Below are 23,964 nucleotides of genomic sequence, written 5' to 3' on the forward strand. Positions count from 1 at the left end.
ATGTTACTAAGAGTATCTCTTAATAATATACTATGTAACAATAACTTTACTAATAATTGTAAAGGAAAACAACACCAATGTCACCAATTAGGTTTAATACTTGCAAGCAAATGGTTATAATTCTCATTAAATGACCATTTATTGCTTAAAGCAAATTGTTATCGAAAATTAAAATCCTAAGAGTTTGTTTTTAACTATTCTAATTAAATTCTTTTAATCTTCCAAAACTTATTATAGCTTTTCTTCTTTTTTTATATATATCTTAGCCAAAACTATGTTTTTATTAAAACAGTAAACTATTTTCTTAGATAAAACAGTAAACTATTTTTTTAATTAAACAGTAAACTATTTTTTATATTAAAATAGTAAACAGTTTTCTTAATTAGAATAGTAAACTGTTTTATTTTTTTTAGTTTAATAGTAAACTATTTTCTTTAATTAAACAGTAAACTATTTTTTTATTAAACAGCGGATAACCATATTTTGGCGTGATTCGATGGGGTCAAAATAAAGTATTTTTTTATTAAAATAGTAAATTGTTTTCTTGATTAAATAGTAAAATGTTTTTTTAATTAAATAGTAAACTGTTTTCTTTAATTAAACAGTAAACCGTTTTCTTTAATTAAATAGTAAACTGTTTTCTTTAATTAAACAGTAAACTATTTTTTAATTAAATAGTAACCTATTTTTTATTAAAACAGTAAACTGATTTTTTGATTAAAGAGTAAACTATTTTTTTATTAAAACAGTAAATTATTTTCTTAATTAAAACAGTAAACTGCTTTTTCTAAATTAAATAGTAAACTATTTTTTTGATTAAACAGTAAACTGTTTTTTTTTTATTAAACAGTTTAATGTTAAAATTGAGAATCTAAAGCTAAACTACATATATATATATATATATATATATATATATATTATTTAAAGTGTATCCAACAATGATTTCTAACAGAGATGAACAAGAACAGTATTCAACAATGCATCTTGCAGAATATATATATATATATATATATATATATATATATATATATATATATATATATATATATATATATATATATATATATATATATATATATATATATATATATATATATATATATATATGGAACAATATGACAACGGCTTTAAAATGTTGATCTAACAAGATGCTTCATAAAATATTTAAACCACATAAAAAATTTAACAATTGTAATAAAATAGTAAAAAAGAAATATCTGGCTTGTGAGGTGTGAGAGGCATGCCAAGAGACGCACTGTTCTAAAGTTGTTATTGCCTCTCCACGTGCAGGTATTGGCGGTCAGCGACGACTCCAAGATACAACCCAAACGACTCACAGCGGGCCTAATCTACAGTGCACGTCTGTAGTATGCAGATTACCTAGTCTATATCGGTTGCCCAAAATAAAATAATATATGCAATTGTAAAAGAGAAAATGGAGGTAGGGAGAGACTATGAGAGCAAGAAGAAGACTTTTTTTGTTGTATATTTTAGGTGCAAAGAATGACTGATATATATTGGTCTTTTGTAATCCAACCAAAACGGTTGAATACTTATGGCCTCATTAAGGCCATAATGGAAGATAATGGGGAGTTTTGAAACTTCCAAATGGAATTTGAAATACCTATAGGTTACAACAATTTTCTTAAAATTTTGGAGGTTACAAATCTTTTTTATTAACACCTCTTTAAAATATTTAAAACTCATTTAAATTCCAACACCATATAGTATATATTGATGAATATGATATTCTAAAAAATGTGTATTAATTTGCTTGTAAATGTATATTAGGTTACTAAATGACTAATTTGCTAAGTGTGTATCATCTAATCATATACTGTATACTGATGAACACTTTGTTCTAGAAATTGTGTATCGATTTACTTAGATGTATGTATTAACTTACTAAATAATTAATTTACTTGGTGTATATTACTTGACTATATAGTCTGTACTGCAATTTTTTTTATTTTTTTATTTTTGTAGTCATGGAATTGACAACTCTGTTAGTAAAAGAAAATTGATTTTTGAATTTTTTATTTAAGATGCGCACTAAAAAACTGTGGCAAAAAAGAAAGCTGGCCCCATATGATTTTTGCTCATCATTTGGCATTTTATATAGTTATTTCCAGCTCATTCCATCTTCCCTTGTTTTGTTCAGCGTAATTTAACCCGTAATTGAGCTGGATGGCTAGAAAATAATAAAAAAGAACACTCTCCACGTTTCAGTTTTTCCAGTTGCCTCCTGGAGCAGGAACACAGCTTTCTAACTTCCCTAGGCGACTGTATACATTGCACACCCGAAGCAGTTCCCAAACCAGCCAGTAATTTTCGTTATTTTTTATTTATTTTACCAATGCTGCCGAGCTGCTTCTTTCGCCGCTTCTCTCGGATTCCTTTCAGTTAAACGAGGATTTAATCTATAACGAGTGGAATCACGGCCATTTCTCTCTCTGCTAATCTTATATATTTAGGTGCTGCCCTGATCGATGTGCGCTTAGTGATGCACTCTCTCCAGCGACAACTTCATCCTACTTCATTGCTCCCAGACATCTCATTGCTGGTGACGCTTCCTTTCAAGGGCTGCCTGGTGATCAGAGGTGAGGACCTTAATCTTTTATATTTATGAAGGAAACCCAAGCTTTTAAGAAATTCAATTTGGAATATTACCCCATCCGTGTTGATCCTGTCACCAGCTCATGTCTGCCATCGTCGCTTGCCAGCCTTAATTGCAGGTCCCGGCACCACCACTAGTGTAGCCGTCACGTCACAATCGGCCGCCACAATCACTGCCATGGCCACTACTCAGAAGGCTACCAAATAAGTTTTGGATTTTAATTTCCAAGAAAAAAATGAAGTCAATGAAGTCTGCCATCAGATACTTGGGGTCCTCGTCAAGGGGACCATTATTGTGGAACTGGACATGAAGGAAATTAATGGACGTAAGGCAGAGTGGAAAAATGGCTGCTTAAGGCCGATTTGGAATTTATATACAGAAGTCAGATTTGGCAGCTAAAATATCTGCCAGATGTAGGTTTCCATCCAGACATGCTCCCGTAGAAGGTCTTATCTTAATACCATGTATTTAAATGTAAATAATGGCTTCTTGAATGGATCTCTTGTAAAATGGCTTTTCTAAAATCATCTTTTCTGCAGCATGATGCTGTAAACAGCAGGTAAAATGGCCTTTATAGATCCTAATCCCTGGCTGAATATTTTGCCCCTTTAATGTTAGGCTTCCATCATCTTGTAATATTTTTAGTTACTGAGCTACTTTGATATGTGACGCATTGACCTTAGACATTTATACCAGCAAAAGGGAGCTTCTTTTTTTTTTTTTTTTTTTGCTAAAGCGAAAAGGGGTAGGAGGGAGGAAGGAACAAGCCCAATCCCGCATAGCAGCCCCCACTGAGCCCCCGCCCCGCCAGGAGAATATTCGATGCGGGCAGAAATGGCCGTGTGTTGGGCACTCCGACCGGTTTTACTCATACCCTCCCCACCCATGGGCCCGGCTCAGCTACCCCTCTGGGCTCTGGCTCGAGTCCCAAGTGTGAGTACGTCACATCCGGCACCACCCTGGCTACTAGCGGTTCAAGAGCGGTCCTATACTTCAAGTCCAAGCAGTGGCCAAAGTAGTGAACTCCGGTCCACAATTTAATCATCGCCGCAGCGATTCGAAAAGGGAGCTTCCTGGGCATATTATCTTCAACAGGAAGAAGCGCTTGTTTCGTATAGTTACGTTAACTGCAGTTGGTAGAATATTACCGAAGCCATATGCAGAGAACCAAACGAATAGGTCAGTTCCTAGTCAAGCGAAGCTTGATCCAGATCCACCTCATCAAAGAGAATTCCCACCCCTTTTGATCTCCAAGACCATAAAAACAAGAAGGGCGATAGTGTGGCGAGTGACTATTGGCCCAGTCCACAGGAGTCCATCTAATAATTTTCAGCAAGTGGACAACTTGCCAGCTTGCATTCTGTCCACGCCCGACCATCTCTATCTTCCGATATTTTTACATATATTGGTGTTACCCGGTCATCCAAATTCATTAATCCAAGGCATTGCATTGTTGGTGACGCTTCCTTGCAGGTTTTGCCCAGTGATCATAGGTGAGGAGGGCCTGTTCTTACTCTTTTATAGTTGAGAATGAAATCTTAAGATTTTTGGAAATTCAATGTGGAATATATACTCGTGTGCAATAATATGGCTTCAAGTTAGATATGGTGCTGCATGATTTGTAAACTTACCTATAATATTTAAATATGAAGTATGTAGCTCATAATACCATTCTTGGTTTCTCTTTTACGTGAGAAACCGTTCTTGGTTGCTCGAAGCTTAATTTCTTGAATTTTGTTCAAGTATAGTTACCATTGTTACTATATTAGTCCAAATATGATTGATATTTTCTTTGATGTGTTTTCGATCTTAGCTCTATTGTTAGGTTAATATTGATGTACAAATCGTTGTAACTGTGATAGAAAAGTACATAGAATAAAAATATTTCTTTCTCTTTCCTTAGTTTATCAAATATATTAGAAAAAAACTATCTTGCAAATTTATTAGAAAAGTGTGCATCATCTGATTATGTACTATATACTGATGAACCCTTGTTCTAGAAATTATATATCGATCTACCTTGATGTGTATATTGACTTGCTAAATAATTAATTTGCTTGGTGTGTATTACTTGACCACAATAATATTATGTACTATATTTTTTTTTTTAGTTTCTTTTCGTTGTAGAACTGACCATTCTGTTAGTAAAAGAAATATGACTTTTGGGTTTATTCTCTAAGATGAGCACTAAAAAAAACTGTGGCAAAAAAAAAAAGTCCGCCCGATATAATTTTTGCTCATCATCTGACATTTTATATAGTTATGTCCAGCTCATCCAATCTCCTCTTGTTTTGTTAACCGTAATTTAACCCGTAATTGAGCTGGATGGCCAGAAAATAATAAAAAAGAGCACACTCATGTGCCTCCTGGCGTAGGAACACAACTTTGAACTTCCCTAGGCGACCGTGCACACTCGACGCGGTCCCCAAACCAGACAGCAATTTTCGTTATTTTTTATTTGTTTTACCAGTGCTGCCGGGCTGCTTCTTTCATCGCTTCTCTCGGATTCCTTTCAGTTAAACGAGGATTTAATCTATAAAGAGTGGAATCACGGCCATTTCTCTCTCTGCTAATCTTATATATTTAGGTGCTGCCCTGATCGATGTGCGCATAGGGATGCACTCTCTCCGGCGACAAAGTCATCCTACTTCATTGATCCCAGACATTTCATTGCTGGTGACGCTTCCTTTCAAGGGCTGGGCTGCATCAGAGGTGAGGACGGACTGTTCTTACTCTTTTATAGTTACGAAGGAAACCCCAAGCTTTTTAGAAATTCATTTTGGAATATTACTCCTGTGCAATAATATAGCTTCAAGTTTAGAAATTCAATTTGGAATATTACTCCTGTGCAATAATATAGCTTCAAGTTATATAGCTTCAAGATAGATTGTGCTGCATGATTGTCACTATAAGAAAATGGTCAATGAGCGACAAAATATTTTGCTACAAATTATAATTTGTAGCTAATAAGTATCATAAAAAAATGAAATAAAATATATGTCATGAAATATCATTTAAGTAGTATTTTAGCAACAAAATTATATTTCGTTGGTAATTTTTGTCACCAAGAAATTGCAAGGGAGTTTGATGGCTGAATTCTTTTTGATGAACTACCAATATTTCTTCGAAGAACGGATTTCTGGAGATGCGTTCTTCCTGGAGAATCCGAGTTTCTATGCTCTTCAAATTGGACCAAGAGATCTTTCTCAACCGTAGAAGATTGAACTAGCTGTGACCAGTCCACGCTATTTGCTTTGGACCTCTTAGCCGAAGGCAGTTTCCGTATCCAGTCAACTGAGGACCTGATGGCTCAGGACCAAGTTGCAATTGATAAAAGTAGATGAAGGCTGTCATCGAGATGTCCCCATAGACAGTCTTATATTAATACCATATGCTTAAATGTACATACCAGTTGCGTATACGGATCTCTTCTAAAATGGCTTTTCTAAATGAAAGTCTGCCATGTCCAGTTTAAAAATGGACATGAGGCTGAATTTAAAGACGACAAGTTAGGACCAAGTTGCAATTTATGAAAGTCGAATTTGGCGCCTAAAGCACCTAATCTAGATGAAGGCTCAAGTACGAACATATCCTTTGTGCGGAAGAAGCGTATGCCTCCGCGATCATCCACTGATCATTTTGAGAACTGTGCATATAGTTGGATGGTGTATTTGTAGTGCTTTGAAATCTGCGCAGTGGATGATCGTGCGAGGAGGAAGGCGCATCCTTGTTGCGCGCGTGTAATGCAGTCACGTTCCTTCCTAGAGGGGTGTCAACTTGGCGGCACATTGTTTTGGAATAGAGTGTTCCATCTGGTAGTAGATGGATAGTTGTTGCCGGAGAGTAATTTATTTTATATGATTATTGGAAAGTAACTTTAAGTCTCCTTTTATGTTCAAGATCTCTCCTCCATCAAGAGAGGTAAATCCAATTGGTTCGCTGTTTAGGATTGGCATCCATCACGTGGTGGGTGGATGATTATTGGTGGAGATTAATATTTTTATGTTTGGATGGGATGGCTTAAACAAATAGTTGGCTGAAAGCTGCAATGATGGTCCTTCCTACCTAAACGCCTCCATACAAAATTGTTTTATATAGATAAGTCCAGCCATGATACCGTCATTTTAGAAAAAATCAAGTGGTGGGTGGATGATTATTGGTGGAGAGGAAGACTTTTATGTTTGGATCGGATGGCTTGCACAAATAGTCGCTGCAAGCTGCAATGGCCTTGATGGCCTTTCCTACCTACCCTGTCTATATAAAATAGCTTTATATGGTTATGTCCAGCCATGATTCCAATCATTTTAGAAAAAAAAATCATATGGAGGGGCACTATAGAATATTTTATGGAACACAACTTTCAACTTCCGTAGGCGACCGTATACATTGCACACCCGATGCGGTTCCCAAACCAGTGAGCAATTTTCGTTATTCTTTCTTTATTTTACCAATGCTGCCGACCAGTTTCTTTCCTCACTTCTCCCGAATTCCTTTCAGTTAAACGAGGATTTAATCTAGAACAAGTGGAATCACGGCCACTTCTGTCTCTGCCAATCTTATATATTTAGGTGCTGCTCCGCCTAGTGAGAAAGTCATCCGAGTTCGTTGATCCCAGACATTTCATTGCTGGTGACGCTTCCTTTCAGAGGTGAGGACGGACTCTTCTTACTCTTTTATAGTTATGAAGGAAACCCCAAGCTTTTAAGAAATTCAATTTGGAATGTTACCCCAGTGCAATAATATGACTTCAAGTTAGATCTTGCATGATTTATCACTATAGGAAAATGGTCAATCAGCCACAAAATATTTTCCTACGAATTACACAATTTGTCGCTAATAAGTACCACAAAAAAAAGAAATAAAATATTTGTCATGAAATATCATTTAAGTAGTATTTTTAGCAACCAAATTATATGTCGTTGGTAATTTTTGTTACCAAATTTATGGCGCCAAATACTTCTACTCCGGCCTTTTGGTGGTAATTTTATTGGTTATGATATTTTTGCAATGAAAAATTATTGTCATGAATACCATAACTTTTTATGATAATATATTTTTATCATGAATTAATTATCAATTTTGATGATGATATTAGAATCATTCCCAAATATATACTTATGGATACAAGATAATAAAAAAAATATCAGCAATTTTTTTGACAAGTTAATTTCGTCACTAATATTTTTTTTATATTTGGCAACAACATTATGTTTCCTTGCAGGTGGATCTTTATTTTTTTGGTGAGGATAATATTTCATCGCCGAAGATTTATTTATTGCTAATGTGTATAATTTTGTCGCATAATGTAAGCTATCTAGCGACAAAATAGTATTTCATCATACATTCTTCAGTATATAAATTTACGATAGAAATTATTTTCATTGCTAATTATCTAATTAACTATTAACAATGATAATATTTTGTAGTTAAACATAACTTTATTGGTAACATATATATTTTTATCGTAGAATACTAACTTTTTAACGACAAATTAGATTTTATCACCTATACATTATCGCATAACTTTTATGATGAAATAGTTTTTATTGCAAATTATTTATATAATTTAGTGATGACAATGTTTCATCGTTAAATATATATATTTATTGGCAACATATAAAGTTTTGTTGCAGAATATTGACCATTTAACGACGTAATGGAAGTTATCATCTATATATCATTGTAAACTATAGTTTGCAACAAAAAGAATCATGAATTATCTATTTTTAAAAAATTATAAAATATATATATAATTATATAAATATATTGAAATTATTTTAAATATTTTTTAAAAAATAAAAAATATTATCCAGGATAAAATAAAGTCATTTAAATTTTATTTTTTGTTAAAAATAAATGGATTGAATTTTATAAAAATAATTAATTATTAAAATATGAAATACCATAATACATTTGAAATGATTATATTTTATAAAATGAATAAGTTTTCCATAAGTATAATGAACAATAATTTTTTATTACAACCTAAAGGTGTTGTAGTAGTTGAGTAGTAGGTAACAAATCGAGATGTCATGGGTTTGATCCTATCTATATATCTAGATGCATACACATGATTTTTAGATCTAACTTTTTCTGACAAAGTAGATGTTTAGGCAAAATCATTTACTCCCTTTTAGTGATAAATTATTTTGTCATGAATTATGTATGTGTTAACGACAACATTCATTTCGCCAATATTTGGTGACGAATTACTATTTTCGTCATAGATGACTTTTAGCGATGGGGCATGGTTATGAACCTAGCAACAAAATTTTTTTCGAACCTAGCAATAAAATTTTTTTCGTCATCAAATACTTTAAGCGACGAAATTTATTTTTTAGCTATAAATTTTTTTGTTGATAAATGTATAAATTCTTGTAGTGTGTAATCTTACCTATAATTCTTAAATATGAAGTATGTAGATCATAATACCATTCTTGGTTTCTCTTTTATGTGAAAAACCATTCTTGGTTTCTTAGTGTTAGAACCCGCCCATGCCGCTGATATTTCAAAACAAAATCAGATGGCAGCGGAAGGGGCATGTGCGGGATCGACGTTCATCGCATGAACGTCGTTTGATAACCGTTCGTAGTTAGGTAAGAATTAAAAACTTTTAATAACTTTAGGAAGATCAGATCTTCACCTTGTGCGGGTAGATGATCACCGCAAACTGGAGTTCGTGGTTTTAGGATGAAGGTTCGTATGAAGCCGTTCACACGTCCGGCCTCTACGGGTATCCACACGAAGCAGTGATCCGATCAAAGCTCTCTTGTCTTTCCGAGGTGCTAGCTCCCTTGCAAAGACTTCTTTTGATGGCTGATTTCCTCTCTTTCAATCAACCCTTGATTGTGCTTGAGAGGAGGAAGAAGAAGGATGGATCTTGAAGAAGAACCAAAGCCCTTACTGCAGCCTTTCTTTTCCCTGCGTTGGATGAAGGAAGGGAAGGGGAGGAGGCCGCCAAGGCTTCTTCTTCTTTTCTTCTTGCTTGCGGATGAAACAAGGAGAGGGGAGAGGGTGGCTACGGCTGGGAGGAGAGGAGATCAATGCTTAGGGCGTCAGCCCCCTTTTCACCTCTTTATAAAGCATCTAGGGCTCCTACAACTTAGGAGCCCTAGACTAGTTTCCTAAGAGGGGGCGCCGGCCCCCTCTCTTCATGCCGCACCAAGGAAGCAAAAAGGGGAGGGGCTTGCGCCCCTCCCTCTTGGTAAACCCTAATCCACATTTAGTAGGGTTTGGAATGCCCTAATGTGGTCAAGCCCAAATCCAATTAGGCGTAGCCTAAGGGTGAACCAATTTGGATCCAATCTAGGTAAGTCCTAATCCAATTAGAACTTAAATCAATTTTGACTCAATTGAACTCTTCAATCCTAATCCAATTAGGAGTCTTATTGATTTATTAGATTAATAATTAATTGTGACTTAAGAAATCCTAATCCAAATTAGGACATATTTGATTTTAGTCCTAATCTAATTAGGACTCTTATTTGAATCCGAAGTCCTAATCCAATTAGGATTTCTAGGAATCCTATTCTAAGTAGGAATCCAAAAATGAATTCAAAATCCTAATCTAATTAGGATTGTAGGAATCCTACTCCAAGTAGGAATCCCAGTCCTACTCCAAATAGGATTCCCAGTCCTAATCCAATTAGGACTCTAGGAATCCTACTCTAAGTAGGATTTGTGTTTTAAGTCCAATTAATCAATTCCCATTGTTCCTTCTTCAACTTATTATCAATCGAATTGATTACTCGTGATTCATAATCACTTTTCAACCATCGGATCGGTCAATACTTCTAGTGTGTGTGACCCCATAGGTTCTATTCTGACTGGTAGTGAGATATATTGCGATCTCTATCACAATATCATTGAAAAATTTTTTCAATGGGTTGGAACGATTCCAACTCAACTCATTAGGGTTTATCGATCATCAAGATAATCCCTATGAGTCCCACCATCCACCAGTGACACCTAGCAACATGTAGTGGCTACCCAGCAGAATAGAATGGTGAACCTCTAGGTGCAGTTATCATGTGATACAGTCCTACTATCGTGGATCCCTACAGGACGGAGGTCATGGACAACTCGTCAAACCCCATCGTCTGTCATATGTGAAGATTTATTCGACTTAAGTTCGAGAGTGGAAAACTCTTTCTCCACTGTGCATACTGCCCCGGCCGAGGTCTTACGAACTCAGTCTTATAAATCACATAGGATCTCTCCTTATCTATCAAGGTCGATAGATTCCTTATAGGTGCATACCCTACTCCTACAGTGAACTTACTGCAGCCAATCTACACTGCATGGACCCATATGGCTAGAGACCATGTATGTGTGCAGTCAAACTACAATAACCTCACTGTGAGTAGCCGAAGCACCGCAGGTCAAAGGACCAGTCACACTGCTGCAACATCAAGCAAGTCACTGACGAGTGGATAGACATCCAAGTGACTTCTTGTATTGGTCACGCTCTGTACCCTTGTTCTTAACAAGCACCTGCACTATTACTTCAGTGTCGCCACACTGTGGACTCGAGTCTCGTCCATCCATAAGGAAAGTAATCTGTGCACTGATCTCATCGGATCGATCACCGTCCTCGTGATGATCCATCGATCAGGAGCGTTCAGAAATTAATCACTAATGATACATGGCTCAAATTCTCAACTCTTGAGAATATGCATCATCATCTTATTAATTCCTTAGACGATTCATAGATGCAATAATAATATGAATGAAAAAGATGCCTTTCATTTATTCAATAATAATAAAGTCAAGTACAAATTATGTCCTAGAATTAATAATGTGTCAGCCAAAATTGGCTTCTAGGGCATACATCTAACAATCTCCCACTTGCACTAAAGCCAATCAGTCATATATCTTAGTCCCATCTTCTCAAGGTGGACTTCAGTCTTTTGCTGACTTAGCTGTTTAGTGAACGGGTCTGCCACGTTGTCCGCGGAGTCTACTCTCTGCACTTCGACATACTTCTTCTCAACATAGTCGCGTATGAGATGAAAGCGCCGCTCTATATACTTGGACTTCTGATGAGACCTTGGCACCTTAGCAAGAGCTATGGCGCCATTATTATCGCAGTAGAGTGTTATGGCATCTGATGACATTACATCCAATTCCGCAATGAATTTCTTGAACTAGAAGCCTTTCTTAGCAGCTTCAGAGGCGGCGATGTATTCAGCTTCCATAGTAGAATCAGCAGTGATCGGTTGTTTAGAACTCTTCCAATTCACCGTACCACCATTGCACAAGAACACATATCCAGATGTTGATTTCCTATCATCGACATCAGTCATGAAGTCTGAATCTGTGTATCCTTCTACCTTCAACTCTGATGATCCTCCAAAGACCAAGAATAAATCTTTAGTTCTTCTCAAGTACTTAAGAATATTCTTCACAGCTGTCCAGTGTTCTTCATCTGGATTTGACTGATATCTGCTTGTGACACTCACAGCAAGAGCTATATCAGGTCGTGCACATAGCATGGCATACATGAGGCTCCCTATTGCTGATGCATAGGGAATCTTGCTCATGCGTTGAATCTCTTCAGATGTGTTGGGGCACATCTTCTTGGAGAGATGAATTCCATGCCTAAGGGGTAAGAGACCCCTTTTGGAGTTTTCCATGCTGAACCTTTTCAGCACTTTCACTATTTTCTCGAATCCCTCACACTCCCCTGGTAGGGAAACGAAAATCCCACACGACTAGGGTTTCTAGTGGGTACTGCGGTCCTACCGATTTACATGCCTCCTCACCTAACAGTTATTGGTGACACATAGATTGATGAATGTACAACTCTTGTACAATGCTTCTCAAGCATGTTGCAGTGTAACTTGGTCTCTAAGCCATGAAAACCTCACCTAATAGTTATTGGTCCCATTTCTTAGTTATGTCAGACCCACCATATAACTGTAGGAATAAAGTCGTCATTTGGCCCTCACCTAACAGTTATTGGTGCCCAACCCCACCTTTATCCTACAACATCTCATGTCTATAGAGAGGTCCAGCCTTCCGATGCAACTTGCCCACTGTGTCCAGCCGAGACAAATCAACATTAGAAAGACCTTAGCAGCTCTACTACAGTGGAAGACCTATTGACTTAATATTGGTTAATCAGGTCTTAGTGTTTGCAACTTGAGCTCTTCATAAGAGGTAATCGAACAATTGGCCAGGTAAGCAGGTGGGAGGCTCCCCTTACTCAGAGAGTAAAGTCCTAATTAAGTAACCACCTTTCATGCTTTCCTAGACACCAATTAGATCAATTAATCTAATATGACTTGCTCATGTCAGTTTACTCTCGACTTGATTGAGGAGGTTTTAATTTAGGTCTCAATTGGATTTTCTACATCACATGTAAACCTATCTACCCGACTCTCATTCACATCACATGCAAACGGCACATTGCAGGCAGTTATAATCGCAGCAATAATTAAAGCTAAACTTTAAATAGGTGATGATCATGGATTCTAGTTAGGTCGTATTACAAGCACATGCACGTCAATCGATCAATTGGTCTTCAACTCTTGAATTGGTTCCAAGCCTCCTTGATTCGATCCTTGACCAACTTTTGATCCAATCGCCATCAACCGCTTAGACCCCTGATCATCTCATGCATCATCTTCGACTTGATCGTTGACGTACATCACATCACAGAAATACAACCAGATATAAAATAAAAATAAAATAAATTATATCTCCCTTTTAGGAGGCACGCAGGCCTCTCAAAATATTAAATAAGATGCATGCAAGCATCTGAAAAATTACATGACATTGCAGATTACATCGCAGGTCTTTACATTTAATACCAAAAGGGTTTAAATCCTATGATCATCACCATATGCAACAATTATAATTTTCAGATCTGAGAATTAATTGATTATGTTATGACATAGGTTGCTGATCATGCTAATCATGATTCTAAACTTTGTAATCTCATTAACAATGCAATTAGAATCATCATCTTATCACATAAAAATCAGCATGTAAAAATTCAGCAACCCTGAAAAATCTGCATGCAGAAATTTTCAGCATGCATGATCATTCAATTTTCAGATCTAATAAGCCTTTAGATAATTAATTCTTACCTTAATCTACGAAGCCTAAGCTCTGATACCACTGTTAGAACCCGCCCATGCCGCTGATATTTCAAAACAAAATCAGATGGCAGCGGAAGGGGCATGTGCGGGATCGACGTTCATCGCATGAACGTCGTTTGATAACCGTTCGTAGTTAGGTAAGGATTAAAAACTTTTAATAACTTTAGGAAGATCAGATCTTCACCTTGTGCGGGTAGATGATCACCGCAAACTGGAGTTCGTGGTTTTAGGACGAAGGTTCGTATGAAGCCGTTCACACGTCCGGCCTCTACGGGTATCCACACGAAGCAGTGATCCGATCAAAGCTCTCTTGTCTTCCCGGGGTGCTAGCTCCCTTGCAAAGACTTCTTTTGATGGCTGATTTCCTCTCTTTCAATCAACCCTTGATTGTGCTCGAGAGGAGGAAGAAGAAGGAGGGATCTTGAAGAAGAACCAAAGCCCTTACTGCAGCCTTTCTTTTCCCTGCGTTGGATGAAGGAAGGGAAGGGGAGGAGGCCGCCAAGGCTTCTTCTTCTTTTCTTCTTGCTTGCGGATGAAACAAGGAGAGGAGAGAGGGTGGCTACGGCTGGGAGGAGAGGAGATCAATGCTTAGGGCGTCAGCCCCCTTTTCACCTTTTTATAAAGCATCTAGGGCTCTTACAACTTAGGAGCCCTAGACTAGTTTCCTAAGAGGGGGCGCCGGCCCCCTCTCTTCATGCCGCACCAAGGAAGCAAAAAGGGGAGGGGCTTGCGCCCCTCCCTCTTGGTAAACCCTAATCCACATTTAGTAGGGTTTGGAATGCCCTAATGTGGTCAAGCCCAAATCTAATTAGGCTTAGCCCAAGGGTGAACCAATTTGGATCCAATCTAGGTAAGTCCTAATCCAATTAGAACTTAAATCAATTTTGACTCAATTGAACTCTTCAATCCTAATCCAATTAGGAGTCTTATTGATTTATTAGATTAATAATTAATTGTGACTTAAGAAACTGTTGACCACCTAATGGATTTTGATGAATACAAAACACGAGAGTATAATTTCATTTATCTTAACAATTTAATTGAGGATTTCATGTGTTTAATTAAGAATATTGTTAAGAAATGTCTAGGCAAGTTCCCATAATTTTTATGAATTTATTGAAGAATTTTTGAGTTGAAGAAAACAGATCAGGGACAGCCGAGACGTCTCCGGGTTGTCTCAGAGACGTCTCTGGCACAAACAGGAAGAACTGGCACGTCTGGAGACGTCCCCGGTACCTGCGGAGTCGTCCCCGCAAGTAAAAAGCAGACCAGCGGAGTCGTCCCCTAGATAGCGGAGACGGCTCTCTCAGGGTTTTCCAGAGAATGATTTTTTCGGAGATAAGGCAGCGGAGACGTCCCCTGAAAAAGCGGAGACGTCCCCGTAAAGCGCGGAGACGTCCCCGGAGCGCGGAGTCATCCCCGAAGCAGCGGAGTCATCCCCATGCAAAAAGCGCAAACAAGCGGAGACGTCCCCATAAAGCGCGGAGACGTCCCCGGAACGCGGAGTCATCCCCGAAGCAGCGGAGTCATCCCCATGCAAAAAGCGCAAACAAGCGGAGACGTCCCCGTAAAGCGCGGAGACGTCCCCGGAGCGCCTGGGACGCGACTGACAACTTTTTCAGGTTTGATTTGAATTTCAAACGTCTCTTTTTTGTGTCTAACGGCTATATTTGCTTTTTGGGCTATAAAAGGGACCTCTTAAGTGCTTCTCAACATCTTCTCACCAACCCAACACAAGATCATTCAAGAGAGAAGAAAGAAAAAGAGGTTCAAGGGAGTTAGTGCATTCAAGTGAAGAAATCAAGTGCCTTCAAGCTTCTCAAGTGATTTTCAAGCTCAACTACTCTCTTCCCCTCGGGATACAAAGCTCACATTCAAGCCAACGCGATCCACATTGGAAGAACCATCATCTCCCACGCTTCCAACGGCTAAAAGGGTTCTTCCGGGTTCTATTTGTTTATCTTGTTATATTTGCTTGTTTAAGAAGCTTTGATTTATTTTAAACCTTTGTTTTAATATCTTGTAACTTGATTCAATCAAGGGATTGAATCAAGGGGTTAAGGTTTGTTGGTGAGCCAAAGGAAAAACCAACGGTGAGAGGTTGGTTGGTGAGCCGAGGGTAAAACCAACGTGTAAGGGTTCGATTGTGATCCCGGAAAAACAATCGGGGTGGTTCTAGTCGGTGAGCCAGGAAAAACCGACCGAGTTCGTTGTAAGCTTGTAAAACAACAAGTTGGGTTGTGAGCTTGTAAAACAACCGGCTGTAATCTGTAGGATTATAGTGAAATTTCCAAGAGGTCTTGGGGAGTGGATGTAGGTGCTGGGGTGCACCGAACCACTATATGTTTGTTGAGTTTGTAATGCTCCTTGTTATTATCTAACTAACACACTTACTTACTTAGATAAATTGCTTACTTAACTGTTATCCGCGCATCCTTTAGTTGCAAGCATATTTAATCAAGTCACATTCTTTACATCAAACTGTTGCTAAGTTTTAGCTTACACTGTGCATCTGAACAACTTAGCATAATTAATCAAAAACTTTTAGAAGTAGGTTAAAAGTTTTAAAAGACCCAATTCACCCCCCCTCTTGGCTTGTATCTACTGGGCAACAAGTGGTATCAGAGCAGGTGCTCAAATATTATTTGTAGTCTTAACCGACTAGAGCCAAAGATCATGACAACTCAAATAGATAGTTTTCTAGGAGAAGGACAATCAATTGATACACCACCACTATTTAATGGCATAAACTATACACATTGGAAAATACGCATGCGCATCTTTATTCAATCACAAAACTATTATTTATGGAAAATCATAATAAATGATCTTCACACACTCTCTCAAACTTTTAATAAAAAGGACTTAGCACAAGTGAATGCTGATGCCATGAACCTTTTATATTGTGCATTAGATAGGAATGAGTTTAATTGCATATCTTCTTGCATGACTGCTAAAGAAATATGGAATATGCTTGAAGACAAATATGAATGCACTAACAAATCTGAAACATCATGTGTAGAAGGAGAGCAGTATCATATTGAAAATCCATGCTTGGTGGCACAAGAGGTACATGCTGAAACTGAAAGCAATTTTACATTTGATGAACTCCATGATGCCTTTTCTGATTTGTATTTAGAATATAAGAAACTTATTTGTAAGAACAAGAACTTGAAGAATGAAAATCAAATTCTAATAGATGAAAAACTGAAACTAACTAGTAAAACTGAAATCTTAATGAAAGAGAATCAAGAATTAAATCAAAGAGATCAATCTCTCACTAAAAGTCATGATAAACTTAAGAAAAACAATGAATTACTTTCAGAAGATAACAGAAGATTAACTAAAGAAGTTGACAAATTAAAACCTGTTGTTGAAAAATTTACCCTCAGCTCTGAAAAATTGAACCTAATGATAAATAATCAAAGAGCTGAATTTGATAAAGCTACATTAGGATATCAACCTTGGTACACCCAAAAATCTTTTAAGAATATGTTTGTTAAAACAGTTTTTAATTATTCTAAAACAGATTCTTATAATACTGATAAACAAAAACTAAGTAAAATCTCTTCTATTGTTCCTAAATCTATACATTACAAATTTGATGAACCTAAAAGGGAAAAACAGAAAACTGAAAGTTTTTCTACTACTCATGTTCGATCTAAGTTTGTTAAATTCAACAAGAGGATACAGAAATACATCCCTTGTAATCCTAAAATCTGTAAATTCATGGACAAAATAGCTATTAAGAAAATATGGGTTACAAAAGGAACAATTATAGCTAACCTACAAGGACCCAAAAGAGCTTGGGTTCCTAAGTTGAAAATATGATTATTCTTCAGCAAATATGTCTAGCTATCCAAGGTTCTAATAAAAGATGTTATCTAAACAATGGATGCTCTAGACATGTGCTAAGGAATTGATTTTAAAATGTAATTAAGAAGAATGAGTTAAATGAAAGAAATAATGATATAAGTTATTATTGCATCCTCTCATATTGAAATTACTTTAGTATTTGATTAAAATATGAATTGCATGTATTGATCAATTTTATGATATAGAGAATACTTTTGGAAATATAATCAAATCACTTCATTTTATAGTATACTTTACTCACTATTGGATAAGTTGCAAAATGATTAATTTATTAAGAATAATTCTATGAATTCTCTATATGCTTGATTGAGAGTTTTTATCCATGGCATTATTGTTTATTGATCATAGATATGATAATGTGTACTTGGTATGCTTTTGAATATATGCACTATGAATACCAAGATTAAAGAAACCATCTTTAGCATACAAAATCAACTCATGCTAGTATGTACTTAATCTCAAAAGACCTTGCCATTGGCTTACTTAAATTATCTTCTTAAAGGTCAAAGTTTTGCTATGCATGCTAACTAAGGAAACAAACAAAAATCATTTCTAAATCTAAAGATGTTGTTTCCATCTCTAAGTTTTTCAAAAGCTTGCATTGGATTTGTTCTTGGCAAATAAAACTGAAGTATTTTTCTGTATTTACTAAATCTTGTAAAAGTGTTTCAAATGAAAAAGATTTCCAAACTGTGAAGATAAAGAGTATCATGGCACAATGTCGAAAACCAAAATCCTGATAAAGGTTATACAGAAAATAATATTAAATTCGATTATTTCAGCACCAAGGACACCTTAAATAAAATAGGATTAATAGAATTCTTGAAGAAATGAAAAAAGACAATTGTGTATGATAGTCATCTACTTAAATGATTTTTGAAAGCTATCATCACTGCGTGTCATACATATGATTTCTACTAGATCCATTTTTGATGAAAACTCCTTTTGATCTTCTGAAAAATGGAAAATGAACCATTGCATATCTTTCATAGTTTTCAGTCGTTCATACTATGCTTGATATGTTCTTATGAAAATAATGCCATCCTTGGATATCACTCATCAAGCAATGCATATAGAATATTCAATGAAAAGATTTTAGTTGCAGAAATATCAATTCATCTTACTCTTTATGAGACTAATAATCTTTCATGAAGACACTAAAATCAGATTATTTGACATGTTTATGATTAATCTTTTTGCATACATTTAATAATCTGAAACTAAAACACTTAAGAATGTATAAGATTATAATTGGTTAAGTTAAACTAAATCATTTTTTTTTAATCTGAAATCTTGCCGATGAAATTTGAAAATTTATTAGAACCAAATTGAGTTTTTCAGAAATGCACTTAATGAAGAAAAATTGATGACTATTAAAAGACTAAATCAAGAAAAGATGAAATAGATCTTGATAAGATTCTTACATGATTAGAAGTAAAGATCACCATCATCATTTGCTTGCTTTATGAGCTTTATATTCTGTCAAATGAATGTGTAGAATGCACTCCTATGTGGTTATTTCATTAAAAAGGACATCTAAGTAAAATAACCCCCTTATTTACAAATACATATTACATATCTGATAAAGCATTACGTAATTTGGAACAAGCATCAAAAGCATGATATAAAAGCTTAAGTAACCTTTTTGATAGAGAATGATAGTGATAAATCTATGCATCAAAAAGAAGAATTTGTGATATCTTATTTGCTCAAAGTATGCAGTAATGACATCATTTTTGGTTCTACTAATGAAGAGATATATTGCAAGGTGAGTTTGAAATATGATGAATGAACATCTTCTCTCAAACTCCAAATTAAGACAAACAGGAAAGGGGATCTTCATTGACCAACGTTAGTCCACAAGATAACTCTTATAGAAGATTGGCATGAAGAAGGTATATCTATGACCCCATCTTGTAGAAATTGAAAAGGATGAGCAAAGTAGATTTATTGTTTAAAGCTGTATTGAAGCATGATAGAATAATTATTTTATCATACAGCTAGTAGACCAGATTGTATGCTCATTATGTGACCTTGTGCAAGACTTCAATCTAACGTTAATGAATCATATTTCATTAATAACAAATAAATCATAATCTAAATCTTGATAGAAACAAACGTTTAAGATAAGTTGATTAAAACTTAGCTAACATATCCTATTGATAATTATCTTAAGAAAATAGAATCTACACTAAACTAAGTTGACCTTGATAAATCTTTCTATTGCCTCACATGCTTGTCCTTGAACTATCTTGGATCTATCTCTTTAGTTCAAGTGATATGTGCTTGCTTATATTTAGGCAATCTCTTGAGTAAAGTGACTCAACATACAACTATTGTCATATCTTATATTGAGTCATCTAATTAAAAAAATATATATGTTGGATGAATGCTTTGTATTTTAACGAAACTAATGACCTTCCTTCAAGAAAGAAAAATGAGAGATTTCAACTTGAAGGATATCTTCATGTAAGATACACTAAAACATTCACATGCAAACAAGAGAGAAAACCTTCTTCAGCCAAAAGTTCACACATAAGAAATCTAGTTTGGCTTGAAGAATATATAATGAATAAGTAATTCTAGATATCTCTCTCACAAATTAGCTGAGCAAAGTCAATAACTTTAAATCTTATTATGACATGATTAAAATCATTAATTGTTAATCTTTTGATATCATGTCCATATATGTATTGATTGACTTATACTTTTAGAAATTGTTTCATGGTTTGCCCAAACTAAAATATATCTTTGCCTATGTAATAACCATGAAATACACAAGTTTATGCTTAAAATTTTGATTTAAAATAACTTGTGAGAAATTGTGAATCCTTGAGCACAATAAAAATGTTGTTTGCATGATATACATCTATATGATACATAAGATTATTTCTTTATTCCGCTCTTTCATGTAAATTACTTGAGAATAACAAAAAGAGAGAGAGATAAAGAAAAGGAAGTGGACATTATTTAAGAGGTGAAAAATCTAAGCAAGGCAAGTACTCCAATCTTAAGGAAAAGTAAAACAAGCATAATATATTCGACACATATGGAAGGGATAAAATCCATAATTGATTACACTCAAACAGGGAGAGTTTGAAGTAAACATCTTAACCTTTCTATATTGCTCATCATAGGGATGGTGCCAATGGGGAGGCTAGTGGTAGTACCCGGCACTATTTGACCCAACTATTCGGTGTAGGGCATATTAGGGACGGCACAAGAGGGAGGCTAGTGGTAGTACCTCGTGCCCCTTCCCAACTCCACCGGATATGGAGCAAATAGAGTATAGAGCACAAGAAAGTAAAAATGAAAGACAAAGTTAATGAAAGTATATAAGAAGAATCAAGTCAAATTTTTAATCACTTGAAAACATACTTTAAGGATGAAATCATTGCAAGATTATATTTAATAGGGGGAGTTTATTTGAAAAGAATTGAGTTTGATTCTTGACATGCTTGTTCTTAATATTTTAATACATGACTTAACACATAATATATTTTGCATGTGACATAATGTCTTGAATTATGGGTTCTCAATATTTTGTAATGCTTCATACTTGGACAATTTGATTGAATGTTTGAAATGATACATAACATCTTTTGTTTGGTTCTATTGGGAAGAAATTTCAGATTTGTCATTAACAATCATTCCTAAAATCTAAAAATTGAATAAAATTGTAGAAAAGGATATCTCTATTTAGGGAAAATGAATTGATTCTGTTTTTATCCATCAACTTGCCTAAATTTGGTATATAATGTTCTAAGTTGTACCAAAACTCAACATTAAATACAAAAAATCTGAATATGCTCTTATATGTTTGAAATATGAGTTTTCAATCGTAATGGTTTAAGATGAGCTACAATGAGGAAGATACATATCTCAAATTATGACTTTGAAAGCTTCTATTGAAAATCTTTATGAAATTCAGAATCTGATTTTGTATAAAAGCTTAAACTTAATATGATTTCTAAATAAAGTCTTAATTTAAGAAAAACAGAATTAATTTTGATGCCTTGGTTGATTGCTCCGATACGCATCCGAAACATATCATTTCTTATCTTCAAAGTATACTAATATTGGTCTAAATGATGTGTCTTTCAATGATCTTGATTGCAAGCAAAGATTTTTAAATATATGACTTTATTTTGATATTAAAAAATATTTATTGTGCTTCATGTATACATTGCTGAAAAACTATGATTAAGAAATTGAGTTCTATAAATATATGAATATTTCAATGATCATCTATATGTTCTTCTCTCCTATATTATTAAAGACTTCCATCAATAGAGTGAATGATCTTAAGGCTAGAAATATTTCAGCTCACTCAAATGATTCTAAAAGAAAGAAAATGTAAATGCTTTTGAAAGAAACTGAGCTTCAAATGAATCATTTTCTGATTAATATTTCTATACATTTTCTCTAAGATTAGGAGAAAGCATAACTTGTTCTTAAAGGATTAGAAAGAGTGATTTCTATAAATTTTGAATAATTCTAGATCACTCTACATTCTCGATAACATAGAATTTCAGTTTTATTCACATTTATCATTAAAATCTGAAATTCAACCAAAGGAAAGAATGATTAAAGAGGAATGCATCTTTTGAGGGGGAGCTTTAGATATCTTATCCTAAAGTTACTTTAATTTGATGCATACCTTGATTTTCATGGATTGATTTTGATGAACCTCCTTATATTGCAATACTTGCTTTAATCATAAGTTTATACCTTGAGATGAGTTCTATAGAGGTTGTCTTATCTCAAACCTTGAGTCTTATGAAAATAAGCTGATAATTATAGAAAATATATTTTTGAGATTGACAATTTTATTGAACATTATCTTCAAATTCTAAACTCTTAAATGGAATGATCAATTAAGGGGAGAAAGAAAATTTCAGAAGGAGAGATCTTATGGAACTTAATCGCATAAATCTATAACTAAAGGAGAGGGAAAGAATACTAAAAGAAAAGTGATCCTAATACTCTCCAATATGTATCATCTGAAATTTAAATCTGAAAATCTTTATGATATACCTTGAGGCTTGTTATTTGGTTAGTATATCTTATGCATCACTCATGAACCAAATTGCAATTCAAATAGTTGATCTTAAGAGCCTCTAACTTAATGAAAAAAGGGGGAGAATAATATGTTGAATTTTCTTGAGTATCTCATAGAAAATCTATTTTGAAATTCACTAATGAGTCCTAATTGGGTTGATCTTTAGAACTTCAATTTTGTGCCAATTCATATTTCTCTTTAACAAATTGTGCTTATTTTCTAAAGAAATAAAAGAAAGTCTTTAAAAGAGCTCTAAGATGTATCAAAAATTGCATGAATTCATATTTTGGTATTTGTGCCCCAATGCTCTTATTATCATAAAAAGAACTTTGAAATAATGATCCAACATGATGATATGTCTTTCAAATATATAAGTTTTGATCCTTTACTCTGAAAATCAATTAAATTGCTCTCATGTTGATAAAATACTCAATAGATTGGGCAAAAGGTCTTAAATGAACAAGCTTTCATACTTATTGATGAGAGGTTAGATTTCCACTCATATTTTTTTTCCTTGAATATCATTTGTGGTACTTCTTGAATTAACCTAAGGAAGATTCCACCTACACTTGATTAGAAAACTATCTGTGTTCTGCTCTGAAATTATCTTAATTGGCTCTGATCTATGCTCATTAATCTGATTCTAATATTATTGCCTTGAGTTATATGATTCATATCCTTGCAATAATTTGACATGCAAATCAGAGTACAATAAGAAATATTTGAGTATTCTTATCTTTGTGCTTAATGTTTCACTATCTTTTTGATGTTGTCAAAAAGGGGGAGAAATATTTAAGTATATGCTCATAATGCTTTGTGTTTTTGAATTGAATACAAATCAGCTGAAATTAAAATGTGTTAAGCTGATTAAATCTAAAGCATTATCATGAAGTATGTTTTAAATATATATGTTTTCTACTTCATGCAACTTAGCTATGCATTAGTTCTAGAACACAATATATTTTATATTGCACATACTCAAATACTGTGTATATGTTTAAATCTTAAATTTTGCATATACTCAGTGTTTTGTCATCATCAAAAAGGGGGAGATTGTTGACCACCTAATGGATTTTGATGAATACAAAACACGAGAGTATAATTTCATTTATCTTAACAATTTAATTGAGGATTTCATGTGTTTAATTAAGAATATTGTTAAGAAATGTCTAGGCAAGTTCCCATAATTTTTATGAATTTATTGAAGAATTTTTGAGTTGAAGAAAACAGATCAGGGACAGCCGAGACGTCTCCGGGTTGTCTCAGAGACGTCTCTGGCACAAACAGGAAGAACTGGCACGTCT

The 23,964-nt window shown here is 34.7% G+C and overlaps 1 protein-coding gene across 6 annotated transcripts in view; it reads left to right on the forward strand.

Annotated features, from left to right (window-relative positions):
* Nucleotides 1-3,961: 3,961 nt before the first annotated feature.
* The window catches only part of LOC108510820 (disease resistance protein RPM1-like), a 34,546-nt gene continuing 14,543 nt past the window's right edge, over nt 3,962-23,964 (forward strand). The window contains exons 1-4 of one of the 6 annotated variants that reach the window (XM_039120509.1): nt 3,964-4,110; nt 5,205-5,329; nt 5,748-7,031; nt 7,115-7,265. The gene's annotated coding sequence lies outside the window, so the exon portion shown is untranslated. Of the gene's footprint in view, nt 4,111-5,204; nt 5,330-5,747; nt 7,266-19,378; nt 19,494-23,964 lie in introns of those variants that run through there. The other 5 variants (XM_039120514.1, XM_039120508.1, XM_039120510.1 and 2 more) reach the window with 5 other exon arrangements.

The sequence above is a fragment of the Phoenix dactylifera genome, unplaced genomic scaffold (genome assembly GCF_009389715.1).
Source record: "Phoenix dactylifera cultivar Barhee BC4 unplaced genomic scaffold, palm_55x_up_171113_PBpolish2nd_filt_p 000820F, whole genome shotgun sequence".
NCBI classification, from domain to species: domain Eukaryota; kingdom Viridiplantae; phylum Streptophyta; class Magnoliopsida; order Arecales; family Arecaceae; genus Phoenix; species Phoenix dactylifera.